Source organism: Pecten maximus, unplaced genomic scaffold (assembly GCF_902652985.1).
Source record: "Pecten maximus unplaced genomic scaffold, xPecMax1.1, whole genome shotgun sequence".
NCBI lineage: Eukaryota > Metazoa > Mollusca > Bivalvia > Pectinida > Pectinidae > Pecten > Pecten maximus.
In genome coordinates this window covers 1-25,498 of record NW_022979475.1, presented here as the reverse complement: position 1 = coordinate 25,498, position 25,498 = coordinate 1, and the positions used below count along the sequence as shown (strand labels likewise).

Below are 25,498 nucleotides of genomic sequence, written 5' to 3'. Positions count from 1 at the left end.
TTTTAGCCCCACCCCTCAGGACTCCGCGGGGTCAGCCCAACCATTTGTAAAATTTTATCTATCAGTACGACTGGCAGACAGCTGATGCCACGGTACAGTATAAGCTCACCTTGGTTATTTGGACCAGTTGGGCTAACAATTCAAATTAATGTAGAGGACATTCAAACCTTCCATCTATACAGAGTATTTGATTCTACCTGGGATATCTTAGAAATGAGACAATGATTATGAAATTTTGTGAAAATCGTTTTTGAAAAGTCTCCAGGGTCATATCATATAATTCACACTTTTTGTGAAAGACCTTGGCTTCAGACCCTTCTACATGTGTCTATGGTGAGTATGTTTCTTGCTACATCACCATCATCATCATCATCATCATCATAAACTGAAATTGACATCAATATAGTTATAGGAGATTGACATGTCCAGGCATATTCAAAACAAAGTTAAGAAACTGTTGTTTATATTATATTTAGGTTAACAAGCTAATTATGTTTTATATGTAGTTGTTTCATCAAAATCATAGATATATGCCTCATTTAAAATGCAAGTAACAGTTTGAATAATTTAAACCAAATGGGAATATCTATTCATTCTAAGTGTTATTTACCAACATTGGTGACCAAATTGAGTTTATATACACACTATTGTGTGACAATTAGATTTCTAAACACCAAGCACTATAGATTCTTACAATTTGGGATTAGCTATGCATGGATGACTGTTTAATTGAGACTTTACTTTCCTATGGGCGGCGGAAAGGGCAAAAATCCATTAAAACAAAACCAATGTCAAAAATGATATCAAAATAGACATTCTTTTCAAATCAACATATGTTATGGAACAATCAATGTTCAAAACCAAACCAATAGATAAGAAAACCAAACCAAAAGACATGAAAACTAAACCAATAGACAAACGGAAATCAATAGTCACGGCTGCAGAATCAAGAAATCTAAATCAATGAACTCACAAACTGACGCTAGATGGCGTCGTGTTTCAGTATACGCCATCAGGTCCCCGTGATTTCGTGTACGCCGCACCCGGACGCGGATCCGATCCCCGTACTAGGAATATTGATTTTTTTCTCAACAACGACTCAATGAATAAATCTCATTTACGTACCTCACTCGCGTGATCGTAGACGTAATTAACGATGATTCGAGTATTTTCAAATATTTTTTAATATTTAAATTTCTAACTAGTGTTAATTTAGCATTATGATTATTTAATTGTGACTGGACATCTCTTAATTATTGCCAATCAAGGTATTACCCGAAAGCAGGCCACGCGAGGTGTCGCTTGCGGTAAAGTTGAAAGGATCGGCCGCCTGGTCATGCTGAGTGACGTGATAAGCATTCATATCCAGTCAAAACAATCCACAGGTGTCCCAATTAGTGATGGATACCTTTGCAGGTATCAAAAATGTTTGGTAGATACATCCTCTGGCCATATTTAAAAGCAGACATGATGACGTACTGACCTAATTTTATCAACATATATCGCCTATTTTTACATAAGTGCTTTCGTAAACGCAACAGGTTATGTAGACTATGCTTTCGATGTATTAAAGAGACCATTTATTACAATAATATAGCGATAGATTCTGATTCAGATAAAAAATATAACCATGCGGAGATTATACTGTACAAATGTAAACTTGTGTGTCACAAATGAAACGTGTACTGTACTGTTTGGGGGGCCTATAGCTACGCATTGCCCGAGCGGCTTCGTGCAGTAATCATCATAATTATCGCGAAATGAAGAACGTTTAACGATCAATTAACATTGAATTAAATAAAATACTATCATTTTACTTATTTATAAATGTGCCATTGTTCAGACCGACGTTGTTACGTATCAAATTTACAATGGATGTGTTTGTGTCTCGGAGATTTTCGCCGATATCGGCTCGGATAGTTCGAACTCGCACTTACTTTCTGAAGCATAATTCGAATAATTCGAACAGGTTCGTCAATATTTATTTAATTTTGTTCGAACTAACCGGAGGTTTACCTTCGTTACCATCTACCTCCATTACCGACACCACTCAATGGTCATCACCTGTATGATGGATTTGTGCTGCTGCTGCTCAAAGATGTGTACAAGTATATTGCTGCTGTAGTTGGTTTCATTCGTAGTGCATACCCAGCAAACACACAACATTTTCGCAACGAAATTAATCAGGATTTATAAGAAATATATGAGATTTATACATTGAGTCGTTGTTGAGAGAAAAAATCAAATTCCTAGTACGGGGATCGGGTCCGTGTCCGGGTGCGGCGTACACGAACTCACGGGGACCTGTATAGATGACGTATACTGAAACACAACGCCATCTAGCGTCAGTTTGTGAGTTCATTGATTTAGATTTCTTGATTCTGCAGCCGTGACTATTGATTTCCGTTTGTCTATTGATTTAATTTGTATGTCTTTTGGTTTGGTTTTCTTGTCTATTGGTTTGGTTTTGAACATTGATTGTTCCATAACATATGTTGATTTGAAAAGGATGTCTATTGATATGACTTTTGACATTGGTTTTGTTTTAATGGATTTTTGCCCATTCCGCCGCCCATACTTTCCCCTATTGGACCCGCGCAATAGGCCCCTGGGGGATGGGACCTCTGGCTTAAACAAAATTGATTCCCTTTCCGTAGCATGCTTCACAGCAAACATAAACCCAATCATTTCATTCCTGCAGTAGAATATTAGAAGGATTTTAAAGAATTTACCAACTTTCCCCTATTGGGCTCCATCCCTCTGGCCCTTAAATTTGGGGCTGAGATCCCTGGTTTATACAAAATTGATCCCCCTGCACCCTAGCATATGCTTCAGACTAAATATGAACCCAATCCCTTCATTCCTGCAGTAGAAGGAGGATTTTAAAGAATTTACCAATTTCCTCTATTGGGCCCGATTGACATCTGGCCCCTTCGCGTGCTAGACCCTTGGTTTATACAAAATTGGTTCCACTTTGCCCAAGGGTGCTTCAGACCATGAAATTGTGTCAAAATCCATTCAGTGGTTCATGATTAGTAGTGATTTAAATGAAAAGTTGACATACGGATGAACACCACCCCATACCATAAAAATGCAAAATTCTTATATGCCAATCAGACTGATGTCTTTTGATAAAATTTACTCAATGAACTTACAAAGAGTGCTGTCTGCAGAGCTTGAACCACTGCAAGATGTAGAGCTACCTGAAAAAAAATAACATTCTGATTAATGCAGAATATAATAAACACATTACAAAAGGCCTTATAATTGTAAAGTATTTTTGAGAGATTGTATCCTACAACAAAGGTTTGGTTTTGTTAATTTACGTCCTATTAACAGCCAGGGTCATTTAAGGACGTGCCAGGTTTGGGAGTTGGAGGAAAGCCGGAGTACCAGGAGAAAAAACACCGACCTGTGGTCAGTACCTGGCAACTGCCCCAATTGGGATTCGAACTCGAGACCCAGAGGTGGAGGGCTATAGCGATAAACTTAAGACGCCATGCGCCTTAACTACTCGGCCACCGCGACCCCCCATACAACAAAGGTATGTGATAATTATCATGCTATATTGATATTGTACGTACAGTGATCAATCTACGATTATTTTTCATGGGTCCTTTTCAATCTGTATCGCTAAAACAATGGGTCCATTAGTGTTAAAGTGACCAATTTCCATAAATTTAATGGGTCCTTTCAAAATTCTGTAAGTCCTGGACGCGGGACTCGCACGTAGATTTATCACTGTACGTAGTTTCCATTTCCCTTCCAAATAATACTCTACAAGCTTATATTGACAATATGCAATATTCAGAATTACATGTACACATCTGGTAATTATAGGAATATATTTCAACAGGCCTAAATACATGTATATTTATTATAGTTATCATTTTCAAAAAATTACTCTCTCAAATCAACATTGATTCTTGTCAGTATATATATATATATATATATATAGTTTCATGTTTTCTGTTTTGTTATGCAAATCAGAAAGGATTTATATCCATTCCATTTTAGATATTAGTAATGCATAGCTTAAATGAAAGTTATGATAATCAAATCAGCAATTTCAGTGTTATAAAATCATAAACTTTGGTAAAGAAAAATTGAGAGTAATTTTGTAAACATCAATGAGTTTGTAACTTCAACATATACTTTTGTCATATGTTCATGAATCTCATCAATTGATTACTTTCGACAACATCAAGACAGCCCTAACCAACTCCATGAAAAAAAAAAGATTAGGTTACCTGCAACTGGTTGCCAAACATCATCATCTACAAGTAGGATGAGTTTTGTGTTTGCCGGAAGCGTTTTGAAATAGGATGTGTCAATTTCTGTGCCATCTTCTTCCAGCACAAAAGTAATCCTAGCCGTTGAATCCAGTACAAACTTCTCTTTGCCTAAGAAACAAGTTGATATTGTTATGGTTAAAATTATTACCATCAGAACATAACTAACACCAGCATAAAAACATAACTAATACCAGCATAAAAGTAATAGCATTTATTAATGCTGTTACTTTTATGCTGGTATTAGTTATGTTCTGATGGAATTTATTCTTTAATATATACTTGATGAGCCCTAGCATATAGAGAACAAGACACCTAGAGGTCCTGTATCACTCACCTCATCCTCGGCACCAGGTGAAAATCGCACTATCGCTTATTTAAGCGATAGTGCGATTTTCACCTGGGACCGAGGATGCACTCACCTATAGTATTGCCAGCAGCAGAGCAACTACAATTTAGCTTATAATGTATTTTAATTATAAATTCCAAGCACAAAAATTAAGTTATAGGCATTGTTAATTTCCACTAGGGAAAAAGTAAATGTCAATAATGCGAAAGTGATCCCTTTTTGACATTCCCATTAAGTCCCCTGCCACCAAGGGATTCTACCACGGACTTAAGTCCGTGATTCTACCAGTACCACTAAAATTGAAACAATTATCCATTGCTTAGTTTCCAAGAAGTCGTTCATATCAACATTTTCGTCCATTAAACAATCAGTGTTGCCAACCTATATATATATATATCTGGTGATAACCAGGGTTATGGGGTAATGAAGCATAGCAAGAACCCATTGAATATTTCTATATTATTTAATTTAATCTACCAAACACTGAAAATTTGCATTTTTAATCAAAACATACAAAAAAAAATATTATGAAAAAAAATTACGAAAAACAAATAAAATAAATATAACTAATTGCATGAACAGAATTGTACAAAGCCTTGTTTTTTTTCTACATACAATTAAATATTTTAATATTTTTGAAGTTTCAATTTTATGAATCGTTCAAAAATACCTTGTATTTTCTCATTTTATTTTTCATCAGTTTAATAAATTAAACCACAATACAAAAATCAAAATTATTTGAGTTAATAAAATTTTGACCCCTTATATACAGAAAAAATCCGGATTTTTTCAGACCGCCTTCCGTTTCTATTTTTATCATTAGTTACCCAAAATGGTGGCCATTACGATACATATGGCCTCAGACCACAATTAATTTCCCTCTTTGTTCTACCAAAGAAAAATCGAAATTAAAATATTTCAGAAGTTTGCAAAAAATCTGGCTTTCACATCACGTGTAGAACTATTCAAGCTGAACATACAGTGAGCTGGAAAGTACCTCATGACCGGCATTTAACAAAGTTATTTTTATTTAAGTGTAACCACCCTACTATATTGTAGGAAAATCCGGAAAATCACAAAATATTACTACTCAAGCCTTATAACTCCCCGTGTCCTGCCTCACAAACAAACATGGAAATGGTGTCAAAATAAAATTCTGCCACTAGATTACATATTGCACTATAAATCTATGCTAAAATTATGTCCATATCTGTAGCAGCTAAGTCAGGAAAAAATATTTAGCAACAGTCCTGAAATTTCAATATGTACTACATTCGTGTACAACGACCCGGAAGTATTATTGTGGTCTGAGGCCATATACTGGCTGTGGGCATATGCATATGCCGACATATGTCTTTCCATGTGAGTACTAAGTAAATCCTCCAGCCATCATCTTAGTGTTTGTTTTTGAAGTAATGTTCCATAATTCTGCTCTCAAATATGATTAATTAACCGTGTCTTTGCCAGCCTGGTATGGGAATGGATGCCTTAACTGACATCGTGATGCATGACCGACTGTCTTTACGATTTCGTTGTCACCGTCGTTGTAAGCTGAAGCTTGTTAGACTGAATCTGTACTTAGATAATCGTCCTATATATAGTTTCTGGTGTGCGCATGAAGATTTGGTGTGGTGTCACTGTGCACGTAAAAACATATTTTGTTAAAGTTCTCAGTTAGTTAAAATCCATACATGTACTAGTAGGTCAAGTTGACAGAATCTTCTAATATGTAATATGTGTTCTTGGCTATAACTACATATGCATGTAGTTCACACTTCTATTGTGTTGTGTAAACACAGTCCCTATCGAGGGGGATCATTAGAAGCCCTACAATCCAATTAATTTGTCCTTTAGGTGACCTGACAATTTAAGTGATTAATTGAGGTTCTTGACATACATATGTATCTGAAATCTGGTCACTCGGGTGTTAAAGCTCAAAACATGGGTTATTTGATGACCAGACCGGTCAATCGTGTTAATATGTATTTTAAATTGTCTGAAACCCGGGTCAACACTGGGAAATCGGGTGAGTTGGCAATACTGAAACATTTGGCAACATACTAGACTAGAAGTTGTTTGGTACAGTAGCTGTTTCAAGTTAGGCAGGGATGAATTTAATACAATAAAATACACAGCCTAATAAGGGGTTGTATACATGTATACATGTAATATATAATACCTACTGCATTATATTAATGTAATATAATGCAGTAGGTATTATATTACATACAGTATAGTTCAGGCTTTAAATCAAGTTTTCAAAATATGAGATTTGGTTAGATATTTCAAATCTTATAGAGAAGACTGCGAAGAAATAAAATGATAAAGCTATACTTATCATATATGTGACAGGGTTATATTTTGGGAAAATGTATAATAATAAATTGTGTATTATGTATTTTTAATTTCTGGTGCGATAGTCTTTAGTTCAAAGTATTTGTGTGACTTGTTTGGAGAGTAAGTTCTGTGTGTCTTGTATGTAGGACAGGTATGTAAGGAATGTGAGTATGTATGTCATGTGACCTGACATAGACTTTTCATTGGACAGTTTTACCTAACACGCATGCTTTTAATCACTTTTCTATATTCAAAATCACTTCTGCTTTGGTATCCAAGCACATAACATCTACGAAGTCATTGTCCGAATGTTCAAAGAGATCTGGTGAGTTTTTACTATTATTGGTGTTATTTTGATACTTAAATGTATATTATATTGTTGTGCTATGATACAACATGTAATTATGTTTTTTATGGATATTTTAATATATTACTTGAGTAGAGAATCTGGGGCTGAGCCACAAGATGTATCTCTTTGTCATTTCATTGTAAAAAGTATACGTTCAAATGTGTAGTTGTGGTTTGTGAATCAACCTTACAAAATTCACATAACTAGTATTATATCAATGTATTTTTATTACAGCTGATGTACAATGTATTTGTAAAATCAAATCTAAAACAGCTGTGTGTTGATGTTGAAACATCATTACGGAACCTCCGCATGATATGTGGGGTGAGTTTATAGTACATTTATTAGAGTAATAGAATATTTACATGTATTTGGCATGTGCCTAAAGAGTAAAATACCCATATGGTATATATACTGAAACTAATGTCATTTGTGAAGTATACATTAATATTATTTTAATATTCTGATACACATTTGTTTGATTCTGTAGAGTAACTAGGTTTAGATACTTAAATTATTCATGTGTACATTTTAATATTGTTTAAATAGCAGATATTTCGTCTAATTGATAGATATTGCTCAGTTCTTGTTAATTTTTCATATAACATGCGTTGTGGGAGTTATGTCCCTTGATTGTCACGTCCAATGTAGTTTGTATTGTATATGTGTAAGTGATTCTTTGTCTTGTTATTGTAGGGTTTTTTAATACCGTGATGAACGGTTACAATAAACCAACATGAAGCTGACAAGAGGCATTCGAGTTGTGTTTTGAACCCAGTTACATATATTTAAGACTTTACATATTATTAATGTACAATTAACATTTACCTTTTATGTGTTTATAAGATATTTTTATAATTAAACTAAGTTACTGTACTCTGACGTAGAGATGACATACAATGTACAGGTTACAATTTTTCAAATCTGAAATTGATTTTATTGTACAAATTTCTTATGGTAGCCTTCTTTACCATGTGATTTTTTGTGGAGAGCCATTTTTAGGGCTCAAACTTGGAAACCTATATAATACAGACAGTATTAGTCCAACAATCAACAATCCATGATGAGATATCATGAATATAACTTAGCAAAGGTCTCTCAATCCAGTCAATCACTATATTTGCAGTTAGTATACCAGGGATACATGTTAATTGTGTACTGGCTTATCATGACATTCTTCTGTACCATGAATTAGATTGAGGAAAAATATCTTATCCTAGTTTTCCTAGATCACTATTTGTACCACACAATACCCTGTGCTATTCCACTCTCAGGCCAATGTATAAACTGTTGGATAAATATTTTCCACTAGTGGAATATGACCTTCCGGTGTTTTGATTGGTGGATAAGTTGAACTTTGACACGAACTGCAATTGTTATTGATGTCATCATTCATCAATAATCAAATGATAACACCGCGGTGTCCCGGCCAGCACTGGTATTTTATAATGGAAAGTGCACATGATTCAATCGAATTTCACCATAGTGTTGTGGTAGAAACAGGTCTCATAAGTTATTTTAAAAGTTACAATATTATAGACACTCGCTAATGCTCTTGTCTTTCTGCAACTATTAAAAATAACTTACTCATGTCAGAGTTTGTGAAATATTTTCCATATCCAACAAACACTATTGTATAACCTCTATTTATCCAACCTCGGATCACAATGATTACATTGACCTCAGGTGTCTTTCTGGGGTATTTTGGGGAAATTGAATTACAGCGACACTCACAGAGATTGACCGGGTACAAATATTTCCTAAAAAACTTGGGATTCTTTTCCGCATTTTAAAAAATCATCACAATTGGGAATTTTTTAGTTGATTTTGTGAAAATATGAGGCTAAAATGCATTGGGAATTGGGTCGATGGGCGCACCCAGTATTATAGGCAGGAAAACACTGGACCTATGGCCTAGTGATTATTTTCATTTAGTAAATAGTAAAATGTCCGCATGCGCTATAGATTCCTAGCTATACTTACAACCATCTTTCAAATCTTCAAATGAAGAGGCAACAACGCCCTTCCTAGCCTCCCTGTCTCTGGAAAAAACCTTGAAAGGTTTTGTTGCCTGTGTTGCTTCCTCGAGCTCGTTCTTTTCCATTTTACTGAGTCTGTAATTTTTTAAATAAAAGTATGAGCTATGACATATTTCTAAATATAGACCAATATGAACTAGGCCTACTTACAGTTATTTCTAGTTGGTAATGCTCATTTTTAGGAAGATCCGCATGTGTGTTTTACGATGATATTTTTTGCCTGAATTAATCCCAATATCAAAATTTCAACAGTGTAATATCGTTGGACAAGGCCTTACCTACCGCCTCAAACAGTCCCGCGTCAGGAACAACAAAGAAGTAGGCCAACTAACTCGAGAAACCGACAGCGGGCTCGTAAATCCGGAAATCAACGTATATAACTGATGCAATTTCATTGATTTATTTTAACTAGATAAACCGCATAAGTACTCACAAGGCTAAAACAATGGTTACTGTGTAATTACCCCTATTTATACAAAAAGAGATAGGAGCTCTTTTTTAAATTAGTAAATATGGTTAAGTTTCACGTTGCATATATAATACGGTGCAATGGCAATGCTATCTTATAAATACAGCATAAACAAAAGAAACATAATTAATTCAATCATTAACTTCATACATGTACTTCTACGCATTTAAATGGGAATTATATTAAATTATAATCTGTATTATTAAGTAAAGTACTTACATGCAGCCAGCCTTCTTCATCAACAGCAAAAAATGATCCGAACACCGAAAAAGGCGATCTAAAGCATCAAGTCGATGTTCGTGATATCGACGTAATTTAGTTTTCACGACAAGTCGCAACACATTTCAACATTTTAATTTGTTTATACGACTTAAATACGACGGTAAGTTGTGTTGTTACGAAAAAGTCGACTTTCATATATCGACATCATAACTAAATCGACTTGATGCATCTTGATATTTTTGTTTCGCGACTTAAATATTACGACAAATTGTGATGTTATTTTAACATGTCGACATCTCAATGACGACATGTCTTGTTAGAAGTGAACAAATCGACATAAATTATGTCGAGAAAGTGACATATATCACAACAAGTAGAGGCCCTAAAACGTTTCCATAGTTAACACAACATTTTCACCTGTCACTAAGTTTTCATACGATAATTGCCTTAGGTTCACCACAACATAATCACCTGTCACTAAACTGTTTTCATAAGTTAATTGCCTCACGTAGACACCTGTCACAAAAATGTTTACATACGAAATTGCCTCACATTCACTCAACATGTCAGAAGCTGCTGAATATTACTATAAAAGTAGGTGTCTTTGCGACTTACAGTCATTCAACATGAATACTTTCCAGTCAACCATGCGCCGCTACCTGTCTTGTGACGAGGATAAAGTATGCATCATTGGCCACAGCTTCATTCGTCGCCTAGTCGAAAGATGGCAGAGAGAAGAGATTCCACTACCAGCGTTTTCCTTTGATGCATATGGTACTGGCGGACTAAAACTACCGACACTTTTGGAGATCGTCACGTCGAATGACTTTTCCTCATACAGCGTTGTTTTCATTCAGGCCGGAGAGAACGACATCAAGGATGCGACCATGGCCAGCAACAAACGCTACATGATTCAAATTTTCGACGAGCTGAAGGCACAGGGAGTTGGCGAAGTCGCATTCGGAGAATTATTTCCGCGTCACGATCGACACTACAACAAGAAGGCGTCTCTCCTTAACAAAATACTTACCAAAGTTCACCCAGAAAAGATTTGGCGACATGGAACTGAACTAGCCACTACCGATGCCATTCGACGCAGGGACGGCACACATCTCACAGCAACAATGGAGTTCGCCTTCTCGAATAGTATAGAAAATGCAATCCAGACGATGAGGCGGAGATAGATATCATCCATAAAAAGGCCCTTTTTAGGGCCACCCATCCTACACGGCCCTTTTTAGGGCCACTCAGTCCCCTCAAAAAGCACTAGTGTTTACTCGAAAAAACTCGCAAATTCAAAGCAATAAATATATCGGTATTCTACATTGCGCAGAACACAGACGTTTGTAGTACCACTACTGATAATAAATCAAGTAATTGTCTTCTAGTAATGCCTTGACAAATAAATACTCGAGCAACAGATTTGGAAACTATGTTCAACTCCGTAGATTCGAAAACACTATCAAACGATCTATTCAATAGCCTTTGAGGTTATTTTATCTTACTCTTCAACGTTACACATACATATATGTACATCTAAAATCAAATAATCCACTCGTACTAGATCTATGCATTTTATTTTAACCAACCTGCGAATCTTTAAAAATGCATTCTTTTAAATTCTGTTTCGTAATCAAATTTTAAAAATGCCTTCTTTTTAAATCAGTTGCATACTCAAATAAAATTAATAGTTTTGTTTGGCTCCAAATGACCATGGCTGTTGATGGGAGCCTAAATTAAACCTAAATTTTCTAAATCTTATTTGTAGTTCGTATTGGATAACAAATCAGACATGAACAGGCAAACATTAGATATGTTTATTTATATCTTGATACAATACGTAGGACTTGTCTCACGATACGATATGACGGTACAGCGTGCCTACTTAGTTTATCCTGTCGGAAGTCAACTGTGGAGGGCTCCGTGATTTACGCAGGATAAACATGATTGGTGTACGCCGTACGATCTGTAGCAAAAATACGCCTCTAATGAAATACTGAGAAACATTATTCAGGTTAGGAAATAACCTAGATCTGCGAGTCGTCATCAGCCAATCAAAATACAGGATTCCTGACAGTAGATCGGGAACACTTCGACTCGACAATTTTGGTTCTGAAATGATTTAAATAAATTAAAACCACCTGTTTTGAACAAAGACCCAGAAAAGTTTCTATATATATTATATATCATAAAATTTAAATGAGCGTTACAAATTAACACGCAGAAAATAGGCGACAGCCCGACTCGTGAGCGTACCGTGATGCGAGATCAAAAATACCGTGAACCGAACCGTGCCATTTTACCGTTGCAGGGCAAATGCGCTAGTATATCAAACTAAGACAGGTAAGGCAAATATCGGATACGTTTATTAATATCATGGTTGTCACAGTTTTTTTTATTTCAGGATTTCATTCCATGTAAAGCCCGATAACGCGACATGCAGTGGTGGTCGGCCGCGTTGTCAATCGTACACGTGTGTCGATAACGAGCTGGCCGGCCGTATGGTGCCAGCTAGCCGTCTCGCCGCTGCACAGGTAAATCCTGGCAGCACTCGGGCGTGACGGGAAAATGGCAATTTCCTCGGACATAAATGGCAATTTACTCGGACAAGAGGCATTTTTAAAGGACAATGTCATTTTCCTGAATAAAAAGCGATTCTTCAGAACTTGATGGGATTAATCTCGCCCCGAAGATAATTTTTCAAGAAAATGTGAATAAATGCCTTTCGGGCGAGGAAAATGCCATTTTTGTATTCCCCAGTGCATGTGTTTGAGTGCATATTAAAATACCTATTTCCAAAAGCAGAAAACTGTTATTGGTGAGGTAAAGGTGTATTTGTTTGCTCATCTGAAAAAATAAAAACTTTCAAATTTTAATTGGTGTTTTTGGTCATTCATGCACATCACTTTGAAAAACAATATTAAGGTTAAGAGTACCTAAAGCTAGAAATGTACTAAAAGATGTGGGTATAATTATGTAATTATCTTATTGGTCTCCACAACACGTTTTGAATTTTTGTCAGTGTAAAATTTTAAAATTACAAGATTATTTTAATTAATTATGGTAATATTTATCAATAATATAAATCCCTGTGCATTATAATTTAACAATATACAATACTAACTTTGGAAAATTTGATGTACCGGGTAATTAAAATGTTGTTTTACATAAAAAAAAGTTATCGTATTAGTGTTGACATGAAAAACTCTTTTCTCGTTTTAATAAACCTTTGCTGCGGTACTTTTTACCTTAAATTAGAAATAACATAATGTATACCATGTAACATATATGTAGTTTAACAATTCAAAATATAACACATTGTATTAATTGTATATAATATTTAAAAACTTATTTTCACTATATTTTGTCATTACAAGGGGCCTCGGTACAACACATGAAGTCATGAATCACCAAAATTTATCGTCAACAAGTCTTTTGATAACCTCCTGATTATTAAAGACCTCTGTAGTAATTTTGACAATGAGTAGAATATATTTTCTATTCAAACCATGAACAGTTGTCTAACTATTTAACCACTCGAGGGTGTTTATTTAGAAATAACTTCACTTAACTAAATTAACTGCTTAGAAAGTTGGTTTGGTAATGAAATGATTATAAAGATCCATGTTGGTATTTCTAGTAAAGGTCTCTATTTTCCCCTTTGATTCTCAATCTTCTTCCAGTCGGTAAGAAGAGGTCATCCCCGCTTTACCCTCCGTGTCTGTCCACGATTTACCTTTAGCCACAGGTGCCTGAATCGTTTTATGAAATATTAACTTATAAGAGTACATATAAATGTGATTATTTCATAAAACGAGTCAGGCACTTGTACATGTGCTAAATAGCACTGGAATGGGGCCTACAACGCGTCATAATCGACGTAATCAGTGGATCAAAACTTAAAATGTCAATATAATATTATCACCGACATAGGCGCTTTCTAACCGGGATTTCAAAGCAATGGAACGGACACAAGCATATTATTATTTCCGGTAATACTTTCTTGATAATACCGCAATATATTTTTCAGGTCGGGAACTTTAAATTTAGGCATATGCTTTCGATATCGGTGTCACGAAGTTGCAATTCAACCCCAGTCTCAGCGTCAACAGTTTTGCCGTCGTTAATGTCAACACCGGTCGCCTCGTTTTCGAATCGGAACTCTCCTGTACTCTCGTTTAGAACGGCGGTGGGAAACTAGCGTATTAACAACACCTTTTTGAAAAAACCGAGTCACAGCTTGGTACAAGGCAGTGGTAACAATACTCTTGCCATAGCATTACGGAGTTACTGTAAAGCAACGGTTAGATTGGCCAAGAGCAGTATCCGCCAGAGGGCATCGTAGATTTTGTCAGCTACCCTCAAAGGCGCTCACAAAGACTCAAACTAAAGGTGTAGCTTTTATGATCAATAATAATTTCGAAATTAAGGTGAAAAAAGAAAAGAAAGATTTGAATGGAAATTTTATGGCCCTTGATATTGAGATAGAAGACTCGTGTATAACTTTAATTACACTGTATGGTCCAAATGCAGACACTCCAAGTTTTTATGATATACTAGTTGATACAATTGATGATTTTGGGAATGATAAATACAAAATGTACATTATATGTGGTGATTTTAATCTCGTAGTAAATCCGGAGTTAGACTATGATAGAAATTATATAAATGTTAACAACAAAAATGCCACAGAAAAGGTTATAGAATTAATTTTTTTTTTTTTTTGTATTTTTGTATTTTTAAAGCATTTTCATCAACAACATATGATGTACATAATAAAATAACTCATTCAAATTCCCTGCCGTTCATCATCATCATCATCATCATCTTTATCATCATCAGTATCCAGCAAACAAATCATCATCATCATCGTCATCATCATCTTTCATCCGGACACATCATCATCATCCAAACACATCATCATCATCATCATCATCTTTCATCCGGACACATCATCATCGTCATCCAAAAAACACATCATCATCATTATCATCATTATTATCCAAACACGTCATAATCATCATCATTGTCCAAACACATCATCATCACCATATTTCATCCAAACACATCATCACCATCATCATCATCATCATCATCATCATCATTCAATACATCAATCTTAAATCTCATTCATATGTTGCTTTTTTATGAGAGAGAGAGAGAGAGAGGGAGAGAGAGAGAGAGAGAGAGAGGCGGGACTTATAATGTAAAGAAATTTGAATCGAGTGTAAAAGCTGGATAAGACTATGGCCTAGTAACAACAAATGACAGAGTATTAAAAATACTATAATTCGAAATTTCATAATACTAATTTTAAAAATGAAGAGTCCTGGGACAGACTGTCAGGGTCAAAATCAAAATGGGGGGGGGGGGGGGGGGGGGGGGGACCCAAAAAATCCCCACATAAATCAATAGAACTAAACATACATATTGATAAAACAGAAAATAAACACTTTTTAAGCTTTTAGAGGTCTTAAATAGATAATATGTTTTTCCATTTATTCCAATCCAGATTAAACTTTTCAAGAAAACAAACTCCCTTTGATGTTGCTATATATTTTTTCAGATTGTGGTGGTCCTTAATTACATTTATTAATGCATGTACATTTAAAGAGCTACTGGAACATCTGGTTTTATATATGTAATGCTTAATAACCATGGTAATTTCATTAGCAATACTGTTATACTTTCCAAGTGGCAAAAATCCAAAAATAAATTATTCTTTATTGTAAGTGAACGGGATAACTAGTGCATCGAGAAGTGATTCAAAACTTTGCAAAAAGAACTGAACTTTTTCACATTCCCAAAAAATATGAATTATTGTTTCAGGGTGCAATTTACAAAAAGTACACAACGGACTTGTAACAATGTTTGCTTTAAAAAGAACTGAATTTAGAGTTATTGTGCAAGATTCTAAATTGAAACCACTGAAGTTTGAGTTATTTGTTACTTTAAAAGGTATGGAAAAGATATCTGCCCATGTTGAATCGGTAAAATCAAACACTTCATTCCACTTTTTTTTTTCCTGTAGCAATTTCTGTATTTTTTGAAAGACTTTTATATATAATTTTATTGTCCTGTTGTGATTTGAGAAATATATATATATTATGTGGAATATATGGTAATATCAGGTCTTCATCCATGATCTCCTGTAAATGGAAGTTTTTACGGATAGAATTAATAACATCCTGATATTTAAGAAAGTTTGTTTGTATATTGTATTTCTGAGTAAATTCGTTGAATGTATGAAAAGAAAGAGTATTCGAATCTTTTAACACATCATTAACTACTTGAACACCCTTCCTAAACCAGTCTTTATAGAAAACAGAGTGTTCACCAATACTAATATGTGGATTATGCCATAGTGGACTTTTTAGAAAAAAGAGTTGTTGATGTTTCGTATTAGTTTCTGATGTCAATAATCTTTCTCAAGCTTTGAAAATATCGGCCCAGAATTCATTTTTACATTGTTTTTGACATAACCGTATATAATCAATCCCAAAATTTATGCAATAGTTCCAGTTAAACAGATTGTTGAATAAAACCTGCCATTTTCTTATACATGTATTATGGAGTAATCTTTTTAACCATCCTAGTTTAAGGGAATCAACAAAGGCATAGATATTTATCAGTTTTAACCCACCCTCTGAATACTCCTTAGTTATTACTTTTCTCTTCACCTTATCAGCTTTACCATTCCATAAGAAATTAAAAATAATGGTATTGAGTTGTTTCAAAAAGGCCGTACTGGGGTTTGGGAGTGAAATAAATAAATGGTTAAATAGAGAAATAAGGAGGGATTTAATAATGTGTATTTTACCTATAGGGGTCAATATCCTTCTATTCCAAATTTTAATTATGGATTTTAGTTTAATAAGTTTTTTATGAAAATTAAGTCTAGGTATTTCATGTAGGTTGACACTAAAATCTATTACAGAATATAGGTTATAGAATTAATAGAAAATTATGCTTTAATTGATATTTATAGAGAACTGAATCAAGACTGAAGGAGATTTACATGGAGGAAAAACAATCCAGTAAAACAGGCTAGGCTCGATTTCTATTTAATATCAGAGAAATTTGCTATCCAGTGTTACTAAATCGGCGATCGAGTCAGGCTACAGATCAGATCACTCATTCCCAATGCTTGTCTTAAAATTCATTTATTTCAAACGAGGAAAAGGTTTATGGAAATTTAATTGTTCACTTTTATACGAGGAAGAGTATTTTGAAATGATAAAGAAAACGATCTTAGATGTGAAATAACAGTACTCTCTTCCTGTTTACTGATGCTGTGATTAACATTCCAGATAGAGAAATACAGTTTATAATTGATGATCAGCTTTTTTGAGAAACATCATTAATGGAACTTAGAGGCAAAAGTATTTCATATTCATCTTATAAAAAAAAAGTGCTATCGAGAAAAATCTTATACAAGAAATAGAAATAGAAGTTATGGAAGAGCAAGAACAGGTAAATATGGAGGATTTAGAAAATAAAAAAAAAGATTTAGAGAATATTCGGCTTAGGAAGATTAAAGGAAATATTATTAGATCGGGAGTTAAGTGGCAGGAGGGAGGAGAAAAATCAACGAGGTACTTTTTTGGTTTAGAAAATAGAAATTTTACCTCCAAAATGATACCAAAAATACAAAAAGATGATAATACTGTAATCACACAGCAAGAGAGTATTTTGGAAGAAGTACGTTTATTTTATGAGAATGTATACGGTGAAAAAAAAAACATTGATGATATTAACAGAGTTTCTTAGTGCATGTAATGTTTCAAAATTAGACAAGAAGGACTCTGATGGTTTAGCAGGAGAAATTACCATGGAAGAAGCAGCTACAACTCTAAAAAATATGAAAATAATAAAAGTCCAGGTTCTGATGGTTTTACTGCTGAATTTTTCAAGTGTTTTTTGGAAATATTTAGGAGGTTTTATAGTAAGGTCAATAAATTATGGATTTAGAAAAGGAGAATCATCACATGTATTCCTAAGGGAGATAATTTGGTTTGGTTTGGTTTATTTTGTTTAACGTCCTATTAACATACCAAGACATTATATTAAAAAGTGGCGTCCTATTTCTCTATTAAATATTGTTTACAAAATAGCCTCTGGTTATATAGCAGGTAGATTGAAAACAGTTTTAGATAAGCTAATAAGTGATGACCAAACAGGATTTATTTTAGGCCGATACATAGTTAAGAATACCATACTGATATATGATATTATGCATTCTACCATGTTTGCTATGTAACGCCAGTTTTGATTGGTTTAAAACCATGTATTATTTTCCAATAACCCACGCTCGTGCCAATAATACACGGTCGTGAGTCACGGCTGTTACAATTTTAAATATATAATATTCACCCATTTCATAAAAGGTTACTGTAGCCGAGTGGGCTAATGGTGGGTTAGTCTTTCAATATATTTTTATCACGACGCGAGTTCGAATCCTACGGAGGGCCCCCCCCCCCCCCCCCCCCCCCCCCCCCCACCCCCCCCCCCCACCCCCACCCCCCCCCCCCCCCCCCCCTCCTCTTTTTTTCTTCTTTTTTTTCTTTTTTTTATCCTTTTTTTTTAAATTTTCAAAATCAATGCCATATGATAAATGCTCTTGATCGTAGTACTGTATTGCCTGTATAGTTCATCAACAAAGAATGCAATACTCAAGAAATAAATTACATGTTCCCGGGGTTTCTTTGCTGTTTTTCTATTAGAAAGAGGTCGATCTCAGAACTAAACAGTACATGGTAGAATAGAAATAATCAACTTTGACTCGTGTATTGTTGCAGGATATACAACTCGGACTCGGATATTTTGCAATTTTAATTAATAACGAAGGCCGCAGGCCTTCGTTATTAATTTAATTGCAAAATATCCTCGTCCTCGTTGTATATCCTGCAATAATACACGAATCATCGTTAATTATTTCTTAAATATACCGATATTCCAGGAATGTTATTAATGATCGACTTTGAAAAGGCCTTTGATTCGGTGTCCTGGGTTTTTATTGATAAAGTGTTGATTTTTTTTTTCAATTTTGGATATGATATTAGAAATTGGATAAAAGTTTTTCATACCAATGTAACTTCAGGATAAATCAAGGAGGAAACTGATCATCATTTCTAAAGGTCAAAAGGGGCTGTCGTCAAGGCGACCAAATATCTCCATATATTTTCTTGCTATGTGTAGAAATATTAGGCATACGGATAAGACACAATCACTATATAAAGGGTATAGAGGTTGATAATACTCCTATTCTCATTTCCCAATATGCTGATGACACATCTCTGGTATTAGATGGCTCAGAAAGATCTCTGAAAGAGTCTATCAATGAATTGGATAGTTTTGCAAAAATTTCTGGTTTAAAAATTAACACTGATAAAACACAGGTAGTCTGGATTGGAAGTAAATGCAATGGGGTAAGATAAAATTTACACTTCTTGGAATAGAATTTAGTGTTAATCTACATGAGATCCCCAAACTAAACTTTGATAAGAAATTAATTAAGCTAAAGAGTCTCATCAAGACATGGAGCAGAAGATTTCTTACTCCAGTTGGTAGAATATCTCTGATAAAGTCTTTAATGATACCTCAATTCAATCATTTATTCATTACATTGCCAAATCCAGATGAAATTGTTTTTAATAAACTAAATTTGTTACTCTTTGGTTTTCTTTGGAATAGTAAAATTGATAAAGTCAAGAGAAGTGATATAGTTCAAAATTATTGTGACGGGGGGCTAAAGATGGTTAATATAAGGGCTTTTATAGACTCTCTGAAACTTGGATGGATAAGGAGGATGCATTACAGGTCTAGTAGGTGGCAAGCTATCCTAAACACATATGCTGATATAGACATGCTTTCAATTTGTGGTGATGGATGTATTTCGGTGTGCCAAAATAAATGTAAAAATGTGTTTAAAGCTTGGACAAGATTGAATAAAACATGAGGCAAAATTTTTTTTTAAAAATAGCTGTATTGGGAAAACACCATTATGGTATAATCCAAACCTGACTATCAATGGTAAATCTATATTTTACAGATCATGGTAAAATAAAGGGGTGATGATAATAAATGACTTGGTAAAAGATTTGGACACTAAAAGTTTTTAGTTTCCAAGAATTCATTCAAGCTTATCAAGTCCATCACACAAATTTTCTACAATATCAGGGTGTTTTATCAATCATCAAAAAATATTTTGCTGAGAATATTAATGACTTAGATAGAAGTGCAATAGCATACCCTTTTGTACCTAGTAATGTGGAAATTTAAAAAAAAAAAAAAGGGACAAAAGATTTTTATGAATCATTAGTAAAGAATAATTCTAGCCCAACAGGTAGGAAAAGATGGGAGGAATTATTTGAGGAGATTGATCGTAATTGGGTTGGTATATATAAAACACCTTTCAGAGTTACACAGAAAACAAAACTACATTGGTTTCAATTTAGAATAGTCCACCATATCTTGACCACAAATTATTTTATGTTTAAAATTGGGCTAGTGTCTAGTCCCCTCTGTACTCTCTGTAATTCCGAACCGGAAACAATAGTTCATGTCATTTGGGAATGTATAAAAAGTACAAGAATTTCTACAAAGATTTGAAACATTATTAGAAGCACTTCTTATTCCTTTTTCATTTAATTAAATAAGCTTCTTTTTTTATTATCTTCAAACAAAATATGTAATAAAGTTGATAATGATATCTTAATCATGATTAAGCAATATATATACAATACAAGATGCCTTCATAAAATGTTAAATATCAATATTTTAGTTAGATCTATAAAAGAATACTACGCTGTTCAGAGATATATTGCCAACAGCCATGGAGGTTTTGCTCAAGATAAGCTAGAAAATGAATGAAAAAAATGGAAAAAATTATTAGAACTTGGTGATGCTTAATGTATTTAATCTTTTTATACAGGTTTTTATAAACCTCGTCAATCTAAGATATAATTGATACATACATCTGACACTAACTTATCACCTTGATCCATTGTCGTTTGTTTAAAAGTTTTTTGTTTTATTTTTTCTCTCCAAAATTGAAAATATTTTAGGTCATTATTGATTTATTGATGATATATTTTTGGTTCTAGCCCAGCCTCTTTCTCTCTGTTTCTCTCTGTTGCTCTGATTTTCTACATCTTTGCTCTTTCTCTCTCTCACTCTCTCTGTTCTTTTTTTTGTGTGTTGAGGTAAATGTGAGTGTGTTTGTAATGTTACTAGCCAGCATTATGTTGGGAGATGATAATGATGATGACGGTGATAACATAATACATACATGTAGTTTCGTAATATATGGCAGGGATAACTCTGGCTCTTAAAACCTATGGGAGATTTTATGAGATTAGCAAAATTTCTATGAGATTTGTCTGTATAAAGAGGTACAATTTTGAATTTTTAATGAGATTTTTTTGAAAAACATGGGTAAAAATCTCCAAATCTCTGCCCGAAGTGATCCCTGATATGGTAATGAATGTGTTTGTTCATGATTATTATAATGATGTTGATATATATGTGGTGAGGATGAAATGTGTAATGATGATGATGATGATGATGATGATGATGTTTGTAGAGCAGTAAAATTAAGTGAAATTAGATAGATAGTCGGATGATGTATGTGATTGTGAGAATGTTCAAGTATGGTTTTGTGTGTGTGTGTGTGTGTGTGTGTGTGTGTGTGATGGTTTGATCAGTGTGGAGCATGGTCAATCGGGTCAATGACTGTGTGTGTGTGTGAAGATAAATGTTTTTATCAGGAAGATACACATATAAGAGTATATGTTTGAGTGTCTATTGCTTACTGATGTAATATTTTTTTATGATGATGATGTGTCTGTAGAACAAGAGTGAAATGAGATACCGGTAGTAAGATGATGTTTGTGTTTTTTTTCTGTGTATATGCTTGATGATGTATGTTTATATGTCTATTTATTTTATATATATAATATAAACATCTTCAAAAATAAAAAAAAAACATATAAAAAAAAGACTCAAACTTAAGTTTGTGTCAAAAATGTCCCCGTATAACAGTTGATATAGCTGGTGAGCTATATCTGGTTGTATGACACAAAAATGTCCCCGTATAACAGTTGATATAGCTGGTGTGTTATATCTGTTGTATGGTACAAAAATGTCCCCTTTAGAACAGTTGATATAGCCGTGTAAGTTAAACCTGCTGTACGGGACAAAGAAAACTCGTATGACAGAATATATCGATATTTTTCATTCGTGCTTCACACTCGTGAAAATATCGATATTCTGTCATACTCGTGAAAATATCGATATTCTGTCATACTCGTGAAAATATCGATATTCTGTCATACTCGTGAAAATATCGATATACTGTCACACTCGTGAAAATATCGATATTCTGTCACACTCGTGAAAATATCGATATACTGTCACACTCGTGAAAATATCGATATTCTGTCACACTCGTGAAAATATCGATATACTGTCACACTCGCGAAAATATCGATATTCTGTCACACTCGTGAAAATATCGATATACTGTCACACTCGTGAAAATATCGATATTCTGTCACACTCGTGAAATATATGTTCCGAGGGATGATTGGTAAGTTGTGAGCCTCGTGTTGAAGGAGGTACTCAATAATGTTTTTTTTAAGTCCTACCATTCTCACACTATATAGTGCCGAGTAGCCAAGGACTGGTAGATGATATCGACGAGATGTTTTTGGAGAAAAGTGGCTCACAATCGGGTAGTATTTCGTAATATTTGTTATTTACTTTTAAACAGTTATGACGTAAAATCAGTGATTATTTATGCAAAATTTGAGCAATTTACTCAAAATCATCTGCTAGAAAAACTTATTCAGTGCACGTGGAATTTGTTTAGCTTTTCACAGATTCCAAAATTGAAGAGATTAGTCGAGAATTTTATGAGCTAAAAATAAACCACGTTCTAATCATTATTTTACATTATATTTTATCCTGGGGTATCAACACAAATCGGATAAAAATATCAAAGAAGTTTTGCCACTCTGTCCCTATCACAACCTAGTACGAATACCCTGTCTCTATAACTAGCATCTCGGCCGGGTATGAATTGTTTGGTGGCATATTTCTGCCATCGTGTTAGTTTAGGTAACATGACTTATCGAGATAATATATGTTGACAAGCCGAAGTTTTAACACTTCGGGATAATTATCTCGAAAAGGCGAATCATTTTATCAAATTGGTCCCCATATATTTAGTGTAGTAACGACGGCGTGAATCACTTCGGCACTATTAGCCTTTATTACTCTGAAATCCATTGATGTAAAAGTTTTAATTCATAAAAATTCTGTCGTATAACATCGCAGCTAGACAGTCTTATAGGGAGCCATTCATCTGTTTGTTAAAATTCAAATTTTAGATTACAAGAATTTGATTGTTGATATTAAAAAATCAAGCATATTTAATCAATGAAATATATATGGTAACGAGCAACCGTTTTAACTGTCAAATCTTATTTTTCGAATTCTTATTAGATCTATCAAACAAATGGATTTTTATAATTACCGTATAGTAAATGTAGACAATTTCTGATGCAGTAATGTGACCTTTTGGTATTAAATATTCGAATTCATGATAATAAAAATGATTTCATGGCCTCTATTTTTAACAATCGCGGGAAATGTAGCTCTGTTTCTAGAATGCTTCCATCGCATGTACACTCATCACGTCACTGGTATTTGACGATTCCGGATCATTTTGAATTCGACTTCTTTGTTAGTGTATAACTTCCTGTTTCCGTAAATGGAGCGGTTGTATGCATCTGTCAAAGATCCAAAAGGCTTTTATATTTAATGTCAACATCGAGAAAAGTTGGTGTCAGCTATGTCTCGGCATGCGAACATTTTTAGATCAACATCTTGCAAATTATTTACGATATATGGCAGCCTGCCAGCATGGCAACAGTTCAGAAATACTCCCCGAAGATGTGTGTCAACGTTACGAAATAGGAAAACTCAATGTCAAAGCAGTACAGTCTTGGGTATATTAAGTGCGTCAAGAATAGAGACAGGAAGTAATCGTTTGATTTTACAAAACATTTGTATTCCTGCCTTCAATTTGTCGATCCACAAATTTTCTACTTCCACGAATAGGTATAATGGCGGTGCATCTCCAGGGGAAATGAAAAGGCAGCTTCAAGAAGGAATGTATGGCGAGGGATTTCGAGGACGTATGTTTGACATAAGAAACTCTTCAAAACTAGTGACATCATTCCCACATTTACCAGTATACGAGATAAATAGAAAGTGGATGTTACATGTATTCCCATCATATTATTTAGGACAAGTTGGCAAAGGTTTTTCTGCTGGCGAATTCATGGGTGGAGCAGACATGGTAAGTTCATTGGGGTGAGGAGGAGAAACGACTGGTCATAATCCAAATGTAAATCTAGGTAATATAGTTAGGGCCTTTTGGAATAGTTATGTAGTGGGACTGGACTGGATTGTTCATCGGTGACCAGGTAGCTCAATTGTTCGAGTATCTGGCAAGTGTTCGGAGGTCCCGGATTCGAACCGCGGTCTAGCCACTACATTTTCTCCTCTCCTGTTACAGTTATTTGTCAAACCTTTGATCTAAAGGTATTTTTCTCCAATTAACAAATTAATGTATGTCTGCATCATAATACAATTATTGTGTCACAATAATAGCTCTTCAGAGCTCATGCTTTTGTAACAGGAGAGGAGAAAATGTAGCGGCCAGACCGGGGTTCGAACCCGGGACCTCCGAACACTAGCCGGATGCTCTACCAATTGAGTTACCTAGTCACCGATGATCGACCCAGTCCAGTCCCGCTACACACCTCCCTCCTTTTTTTCCAAGTCTTGGCCCTCGAAGACACACGAGACCCTTATACCACCACCGTGGGTATTTTAGTTGGGCGCCAATTTTGTAACAGGAGAGGAGAAAATGTAACGGCCAGACCGGGGTTCGAACCCGGGACCTCCGAACACTAGCCGGATGCTCTACCAATTGAGCTACCTGGTCACCGATGATCGACCCAGTCCAGTCCCGCTACAATTTATTGTTGTAACATGCGACACTAAATTATTTTTCTTGTGTCTTGTTTGTTAACCAATGACCTCAAAAATCTAGCCTAGAATAAATATATAATGTATGTATAATGTATCGCATATGATGTCAATATGAATTTAAGAAAATATTTGGTATCGATGTTGGTACTATTAATTGTGCAGTCTTGAAGAACTCACACTTTTATTGTCATGAATTGGGGTAAAGGGACAATAGGTGTCATCCTCTGTTGTCTGTCACTCTGTCTGTCAGTCTGTCCACTCAGTTTCCTTAGTAAAGCTTTGAGGTATGTTGGTTTGCGTTGAAATTTTGGTTGTAAGAAAAGTTTTTCATCAAACCCCCCTCGGGGTTTTTAAAATTTATATTTTTTTTTGATAAAA

General features: G+C 34.6%; 2 long non-coding RNA genes across 2 annotated transcripts; one reads left to right on the top strand and one right to left on the bottom strand.

Moving 5' to 3' along the window:
* Window positions 1-3,152: 3,152 nt before the first annotated feature.
* Window positions 3,153-9,404, bottom strand: LOC117318692. Its single transcript, XR_004530432.1, has 3 exons — window positions 9,311-9,404; window positions 4,251-4,403; window positions 3,153-3,203 (listed from the first exon to the last, which is right to left on the bottom strand). It is a non-coding gene; the product is annotated as an uncharacterized LOC117318692 (long non-coding RNA).
* Window positions 6,979-8,073, top strand: LOC117318693. Its single transcript, XR_004530433.1, has 2 exons — window positions 6,979-7,651; window positions 8,024-8,073. It is a non-coding gene; the product is annotated as an uncharacterized LOC117318693 (long non-coding RNA).
* Window positions 9,405-25,498: the final 16,094 nt, after the last annotated feature.